General features: G+C 42.1%; 1 long non-coding RNA gene across 4 annotated transcripts in view; it reads left to right on the forward strand.

The window, feature by feature from the left end:
• The first annotated feature begins 1,907 nt into the window (after positions 1–1,907).
• Positions 1,908–8,644, forward strand: part of LOC143438616 (uncharacterized) — a 112,247-nt gene continuing 105,510 nt past the window's right edge. For all 4 annotated transcript variants that reach the window (XR_013107338.1, XR_013107339.1, XR_013107341.1 and 1 more), the window contains exons 1-2: positions 1,908–2,437; positions 2,760–2,949. This is a non-coding gene — a long non-coding RNA (uncharacterized LOC143438616). The remainder of the gene's footprint in view (positions 2,438–2,759; positions 2,950–8,644) is intronic.

Genomic DNA, 8,644 nt, shown 5'->3' on the forward strand with positions numbered 1-8,644 from the left:
CCGGTAAGGCACTCTCCTGGAGACTCAGGAGACTCAAGTACTCCCTCTCTCCAGTGCTAAGAGAGAGGACTTTTGTCAGCTGTGGTGGGGACAACCCCAGTGTCTGCTCCTCTGCCCACACCGCCAAGAGCTGCAGATTGGACTTCCTGCCTAACTCCCATCCGAACCTTTGGGACCCGCAGCTACTGTTTTCCTTCTAGGTCTCTAGCCACCTCTGCCATCGAGGTGAATGAACCAAGGGAAGGACCTTTAGGCAACAGTGCCCCAGGAGGTCGTGGAGAGCCTCGACGTGCTGCAGCGTTCGCGGGGAAGCCTCCCCGCACCCTCACACCACCGGCCTTTCTCAGGAGTCCATACTCCCGGGAGCCGCAGGTGACCCGCAAGTCCGATGTCCCCCGCCTCTTCAGGCCGGGAGGCACGGTCTGCTCCAGCCTTCCCTTCTTCCTGAGGCCTCGGGATCCTCCCGGGTAGCGCCTATCTTCAGTCTCCTGATTCCCTCTCCTTTCCCCTGCTCCCTACACCCTCCCACCCACCCCCACCCCCGCCCCCGCCCTGAACTCCATCCAGGGTCTGTGAGCTCAGGGAGGTGGCTGCGACACCACGATGACCTGCGGCAGCCACTGCCGAGCGTTGGGGTAGAGGCGGGGAAGGGAGGGAAGGGAAGGGAAGGAGGAGCCGAAGCCGAGGAGAGGCGGTGGGCTAGGGCCAACTGATCCTCGCAGAGCTAAGCAGAAGCAGCTGCTCGTAATAGACGCCGCCGGGAGCCGGCTGGTGTCCGGGTCTCGGAAGCTCGAGGGTACGAAGGGCAAACGGGAGGGCCACCGAGGCGGCTGCGCCCCGCGCAGTGCTCACTGCAGACCAGTTCCATCCAGGATGGGCCAGAGTCATAAGGGCTTTTTGGATCTGCCGTCTTCACAGGACCAGATGAAGCATCCGACTCCCCACTCCCAACTTCTTCCACTTAAAAGAGCCCCCTCCTTTACCTGCCTAGCAATCGAGGAAAAGGTGTTATTCAAAGTTCTATAAGGAGATGGCATCATGGGTGTCTCTGAAGATCCCTTCAGCTCTTTCCTTCACATCAAGCATTCCTGCAAAATCCAGAAACCTTACTGTTTCTTTTGGTCTTTAGGTCTAACTGCAAGAAATTGCTTTAGTCTCCAGCATCTTTTAGGTTACCTCTTCCCAAGAACTTCACACATGCCAAGTAAGGCTGGTCCCAGGCGCTTAGAATTAGCAAGAGTTTGCAAATGAACATTTTTGGAAACGTAGGGAAAATTCTATCGCGGAGATAAATCCACAACAAACCGTAGTAACTGATTTCCATCGTTTTATCTCTCCATTTATCTACCTAAATGCAAAACCAGGGATTTTCTGTAGTTTGCATAAACCACAAGCATTTGGCACTTGCACCCGTGTTTTATTCCCATACATCCATGAATTGGCAACTGGCCTTCAAAATCTACTAAATACATGCTTGGCCGTAGAAAAATGAAACCAAGATATGCCGTTTGCATTTACATTTCGTGTGTTTCGGTTTTTCTGACTGGAAGAAACTTCTGTAAATCTCTCTCTCTCTCTCTCTCTCTCTCTCTCTCTCTCTCTCTCTCTCTCTCTCTCACACACACACACACACACAGGGGGGAAGGGAGAGAGAGAGAATGAGAACAGAGAGAGAATGGTCTCATCTGCTTTGAGGGCCTCTGGCTCCTCTACTTCAGTGATATGTGTGTAATAATGAAATTTTAGTGACCCCCCCCCAAATATAATCAACCTAGAATTTCTTTGGGTGTTTACATCGCCTAGGGTTTTTACTGCAGGCTTACCGACATGTTTTGCTTAATTCAAGCCATGCTAGAGAAGAAAAACAAAACTCTGTTTTTGTTAGGAAATCTTTTTAAAAAAATTTTTTTTTCTAAGCTCTCGGTGTGACAGAAAGGGTGGTTAGTCCTCCAGCTTTGCAATGAAGTGTGTTGGATTTTAGCTTATCGAAGAATGCAGCCTCCTTGACAATGTTTGTCTTTTTGATTCATTTACAAAAATACGTCCTTCCGTTAAAAACATAAATTAGTGAAAGAACACAGCTTCCAGAAGTAAGCCAATCCCCTGCCTACCTATTTTTAAAGGCGCACAAGCTACAAAAAGGTATCTTCATTTTTTCTACTTTTTAAGAGATGGGAGTCACTATTAATGGATGAAATTCGAATATCCTGTTTGAGGAAGTCGACACATCTCTTAATCTTGAGTTTAGACAAAGGCGCTGTTCACATCTCTTTGGTGGAACTATCTCCCGCATCGATAACAGCCTTCCCAACAGCATCTCTCTCTGAGACTTCTCCGAAGTACCCCACAGACATTTCCAGTGTGCCGCCTCTGCTAAGTTTAACACCATGCTGTTGAAACGACTGCCGTCTAGTTTCCACTTTTATCGGACAAGCAGGTCTGGAAAGAGCTAAAACAATATATACTGGGAAAGAAAAATAAGGAAGGCTCTGTCCTAATTCCTACTTTCACTTCTCTCCCCGCCTGCCTCCCCCTCCCCCTCCCATTCAATTTACAGAACTATGTGTGAGGTTCTATGTCTCTTCTCTAGTTTCTTAAACAGTTTGGGTTTGGGTTTTTTGTTTTTTTGGGTTTTTTTTTTTTTTTTGTTTTGTTCTCTCTCTCTCTCTCTCTCTCTCTCTCTCTCTCTCTCTCTCTCTCTCTCTCTCTCGTAAGAAAACTAATGCAGAGCCAGAAACGGGTCTGATTTCGGATTGCAGAGCCACCAGAAAGAGCTACAAGACCCGCTAATCAGGACTTGCTGGACTAGCTGATCCCCTGGGATGTGCTGCTGACGACCTGAGAGAGTCCCAGCCTCCTAGCTTGGAGGGAACAGAGAAGCATTGAGCAAGAAGCTAGGTTTACACTGAGTGGACGCGAAATCAACAAAGGAAAACCCTCCTGTCTGAGGTGAATTTCACTTAACTATCTGCATTGGGCTCAAGTCCTTTGGTCTTTGGTCCAGGACTAGTCCTTCCTAGCTACAGAACAGAATGCGACGACCCCTGCTCCTCCTCCTCCTCCTCCTCCTCCTCCTCCTCCTCCTCCTCCTCCTCCTCCTCCTCCTCCTTCTCCTCCTTTTTCTCATCTTGTTGATCTTGCAAGCTGCTGCGTTCCCAGTATTTTTTTGCACTAAACATTTTTCGTTTTTCCGGAGCAAAAGGTTTAATCAGCGTTTTTAGCAAGCAACTAGTATTCATGTCCCCTTCTGTCTGAACTCACTGGAAATCCACTTTCAACAACAGAGAGCCAGCACAGGTAAACGCAACCCTTGCGTTTTGCCTCTGTATATGTAAATTAGTGTAATTGCTTGTAAAACTGTGAATGCTGCAGGATCCCAACCCAGACTCATTAGATTCCTGACTTTAAGGAATCATACATAACTTCAACGATTAAAACATGCTATGAGCAGCAATTATATGTTTTCTTGTTTCCATATGTGTGTGAATAACTCGTCCAACATTTTATCTCACCCGATTACCAGTGGTTCTCTTAGATGTTTGTCAAGTAATTTGAATTTTTCTTTTGAAAACATAGATTTTATTGTTTAAGAGGAAATGTCTCTAACGTGTTGGGTGTGTCTAGGCTGGGTATTTGCTTTGGAATCTTCAGAAAATTAACAATTAGAAATCGAGAACAAAGACTTCAGGATTAAAATGGTCAGGAATATTCAATATGCTCTGTGATGGTGAAACTAAGAGGATGAAATTTGCCCCTTGGAGTTCCTCTCTGTTCAAGTTCACAACTATTCCAACATTAAAGTTGTGATTCAGATAATACACAGATTTAGTATCATGGAAATGCTTGGTATCATGGAAATGCTTGGTTTAAATGAGACCATAATGCAAATTATGTCAGTTCTGATCCATAAAGGACAGCTTAGGAATTGTGTATATCTACTGTTTGAAAAATAACCACATGATAGCCAAGAGTAAGACATACAGCCCCGCAAAGCAAGCAGACAACAAAGGAAAAGCAGTCAGCCTCAATCAGCACGTGCAATCTCTGCAGATCAGACTAATACTGGCAGGCACGTTAGGTTTTCATTACGGAAACTAGCCCTTCAGAGTGCCTCCTGTAACATGGTCAGAAATGAAGACAAGTACTTTTCTGGAAACATAATTTTCTTCACTCCAGACGTTTTATGCTTATCAGACAACAAGACGTCTTGCTCTCTGCCTGCTGTCACTCCTTTGGCATTAGTCTTGGCGCTTTGAAGGGTCCTGGTTTGGCATGGAGGATAGAAAAGTTTGGAAGTGATCTGTACTGCTCGCTCTGATACCGGCCTTCAGGAGTGTTACAGGTCAATGGACAGCTGCTTATTTTATTCAAATGAGGCCCCTCCCACAAGCCATGCCTCTACAGAATAAGTCCTGACTGTTAAAACTGGAAGAGAGCCCAAGCTCTCAAAGATTTAGTTTTACCTTGTATGGTGACAAAACTCAGAATGGAACAGGGTTAGTATTTTTGCTGTTGCTATTGCTTGTTTTTAAGTTTCATAAGAACTTACAACTTCAAACCAAAGTTTTACATATATCATCAGTTATCGATCAACTAGCATGGTAAGAAAGTTGCAATCAAAATTAAACCTCAGTAAAATTCCAGGAGTATGAGTGGGGAAATAAATAATTTAAACAGCATGAACTTGAAATCTAATTCATATTTTTCACAAATTCAACCTCTAACTTTGTTTTCTGTGGACACTGGGGAATGCTTGCATAATACATAATTATTTTCTAAATCACACTCATATATTGTTTTTTTGAAGTTTGCTTACAATTTTATTTTATGTGGGTGCTATTTCTTAAACAAAGCTCCCTACTTGTGTTGGTTACACATCATAGAAGTTTGAACTGAACAAATCATGCCATTGCTTTCTGGAAGGAGAAGGAAACAGACGATGAATGCATTAAGGAGTGATATCCCACCAAGGCTCATGTTAGATAGTATCTTTTTACAGGGAAGGTCAGGCTAAACATGGACTTATTATTAAGTTGCATTATTTTGGAAAAAGCAAATTGTAAGTTCTAGAACCTCCCTCTTTTTTAAGTCAGTCATCAACAGTCAAATGTATTCATTCACACATACACACACCAGCAGGTCAGGAGGAGGATGACTGCTGTTTGTGTGTGTGTGTGTGTGTGTGTGTGTGTGTGTGTCTTCCAGTCTTCCAAGAGAGAAAATAAAATGATAAAGGGAAAATTGTCAAATTAGGTTTAAAATGCAGAAATATTACATTTCAATAACTGGAAAATTTACCAAAGACTGAAATTTCAATATTTTGTTTTTAAAAATGAATCAAATATATACTAACATTTTCCATGGTAACCATTTGTGAGATGTGGGCTAGGGGTAAATTGACCTCAACTCTCTGCCTAGATGGAAATCAGGCCAGCAATCCTTGTCCCTCACTAGGTCTTAGTGTAGAAAGGAAAGAGGAAAATATCCCCCTGTGTTCATTACAGCCCAGACCCTTTCACTGTTGACCTCAAGACTCTGGGGGATGATTAGAGAACCTGGTGATGTCCTTTGAAATCTTCATAAAAGTAATTGTATTTCCTAATACAATTCACAGGCAGTTGGTTTAGAAAACCAGTCCTAAATATAACAAGAAGCACTGGATAAAAACATCAACATTTTGGGGTCTTGTCATAAATACCTGTCTGCTGATTAACCTACTTAGTTCCCTTCATAGATGTTTTATGGGATCAATAGAATGTGTTTTGTGATTATAGGATATTCTAGTAGACTGAAGAGCATACATGCATATTTATATTATAAAAGTCTTGGAACTTAGAGGCTGCCTTTAGTTTTATGCATAACTTTTGTTGACTTTATCCCAGTGCCTTCAATTAATGTTCCCCAACCAAGTATGTTCAGCATCCAATGGGTTAATATTATTCTAAACTGTATCAAGTGATGTAGCTGGGTCAAAAGAGACATCTTGGCATTGGAAGGGACTGTTCTGATAAGTGTTTCTTCTTTAACTGTTCCGTAGCACACCTGGGGACTCATATGAGATGGTCTTTCTCTGATGATGCTCAGGAAAACATTTTGACCTAAGTTAAAATAGGTAGTATCTGTTTTCTCTTTTAAAGATTTGTTTTTATTCTATGTGTATGAGTGTTTCTCCTGCATATATGTATGTATACTACATGCATGCATGGTGCCTGTGGAGGCCAGAAGAGGGCATCAGATCCTTGGTACTGGAAGTACAGATGGTTGTAAGCTAACATGAGGTAGCTGTAAACTGTACCTGGCCCCTCTGCAAGAGCAACAAGAATTCATAAGCACTAACCTATCTCTCCAATGCCTCTTCTCCTTTCTTATGGAAAACTTCAATCATTGGGTACATTTGGAAAGCTTTATCTGAATGAAGTCACTTTGCCACACTAAATAATGTGGGGTGGGCGTCTTTTAAATCAGGGCAAATCACAACACAGCCAGTCACATGCTCAAGGGGCTCCAACTCTTGGGATTTATCCATTCCCTTCTACAGATCTGTGTTTAAGAATCTGAACACGATCCCAGCTTAACTGTGCTCCTCTGTCATTTGTGTTCTGTTTCTATGCTGTAAAGCAGAGAGAGTAACATTGCACTTCCATAATTTTTGTGCTTACAGACATGTGAAAAATTCTGGCATTTCTATTTTTCATATATTGAAAGTTGAAGAGCAGTTGGGATTAGCTTTTATGACATGTAAAGAGTTGGATGTCTTAAGTGTAATCCAAGTTTAGAGATACATAATTGTGCCCTTATGACATTTACTAGCCGTGCACAAATTTAGATATGAAAATATCTGTATACACCTCAGTATATGAGTACAAACTTATGTTCTCAACTAGATAATTAGAAATGTATGTTCTTATTGTGTCTTGGCAGAGGGTTGCAAAAGACATTACATCTCCATTGGAAACATTTTATTTCTGTCACACTTTCTTTTTTTAAAAAGGGATTTTAATGTCCAAAGCAAACCTGTCTTGGGCACTAGGATACATTTGCTGACTGTGGCCCTCTTCCCAGGCAGGACTGTATGTGCACACCGTGTGCCTGTGATTGAGTTCGGATGTGGATTTCTGATTTGGCCAAGAGATGCATAAAAACCTTCAGTAGTCAACAGCTCCCTACTGGCTGTGCATCTGAGGGTCTCGGGAGCATTGTTTGTTTCAGCAAGTGTCTGGAGTACATTACACTCCGTGAGCTGGCTTCTGTTACTCCTGTTTTGGAGAATATGAAAACCTTGTATATTGTGCTAAAACAATGTGCTTTGACTGAATAATTTTCCTTAAGAGAGAATTCTCAATGAGACTCTAACTTCTGAATCTAGTACAGCTAATATTTTAAACACGTGACATTCTCAAATGAGCAATAGTGAAATAATTCTCCACAACTTCAAACTTAAAAAACTGATTTAAAATTTATATGCTTTTATCCCTAAACCATATGAAGCTAGGTTTCCATAAATTAAAATAAATACAGTTGGACTGTGACTTACCCTATATTTTTTAAGAAACACCAAGAAGAAGGATTAAAAGAAGTATTGTAGTAATACATACATATTTTAAAGAATATTTTAAAGAAATAAAAAAATTATTTCTGAATTACAAAGATTGGTCCTTTATTTAAAACCAATGACTTTCCTATAGTCTTTGAGAAGATACGCTCTGGTTGTCTCTGATGAGCCTTCGTTAGACACTTGGTCTGGAAATTGGAGGTTATTGTTGCTGCTCCTTAAATAGACATTTTGATGGCTTGAGATTTTCGAGGCTCTGAAGGTACATTTTGTTATGGGGACGCTTTATATTTGTGAATGAATATAAATGATAAGAAATGGATTAAAAATGGGCGAAGCTATCCTTGTGAGCTGGGTCTTCGGCTTGTACTTATTTCTGAACAGTGTGGAGGGCCTCACTCAGCTAACATTGGTTATCATCAACCCCCTTTCTGACTTAGTATTGTATGCTCTGTTTTGGAAAGTTCTAAATCTGCATACATGTAAGCATCCAATGGCAGTTTAGAATAAAGAAAACAAACCAGAACAAAACAAAACAGAAAACCAGCCTTTGCTTAGATTCCCCCACCCTCCCAACCCCCACCCCCCTCATCTGAGGGGAGTAACTGAGTGGAGATGGGGAGGGATTTCGTTTGATAGAGAAGAGCCAGTGTTTGATAGTCACATAGAAGTGATGAGTCCTTACATCAGGTCATCACACAGTCCTTACAGCAGGTCATCACACAGTATCCGGCTGTCTTTCACTGCTCTGGATTGGGCTCCCTAATCAAGTGAGAGGAAGTTCCGGAAAGGAGTGTATCTGATTACTGCTTCTCAATGGCTGCGGCTTCACCGGTGCAAAGGGGCTTACAGGTTGCCTTTAGGCTTTCCTCGAGTCACCCTTCTGAGGCACATCAAGGTTGCAGAAACTTAGATGAAGGAAAGCTTGTTCCTTGATGCCAAGAGAGTTACATGAAAGCAGAAAGATAATGGACCAGTCCTGGACATTTGATTCAAGTTTCTCTACCTCCATCTCTGAGAAGCTGGCGTTTGGTTCATATCTTCAAAACATGTTTTAAAGTGTTTGACTCATCTTGGATGTTCTAAGTTTTA

The sequence above is a fragment of the Arvicanthis niloticus genome, chromosome 25 (assembly GCF_011762505.2).
Source record: "Arvicanthis niloticus isolate mArvNil1 chromosome 25, mArvNil1.pat.X, whole genome shotgun sequence".
NCBI classification, from domain to species: Eukaryota; Metazoa; Chordata; class Mammalia; order Rodentia; family Muridae; genus Arvicanthis; species Arvicanthis niloticus.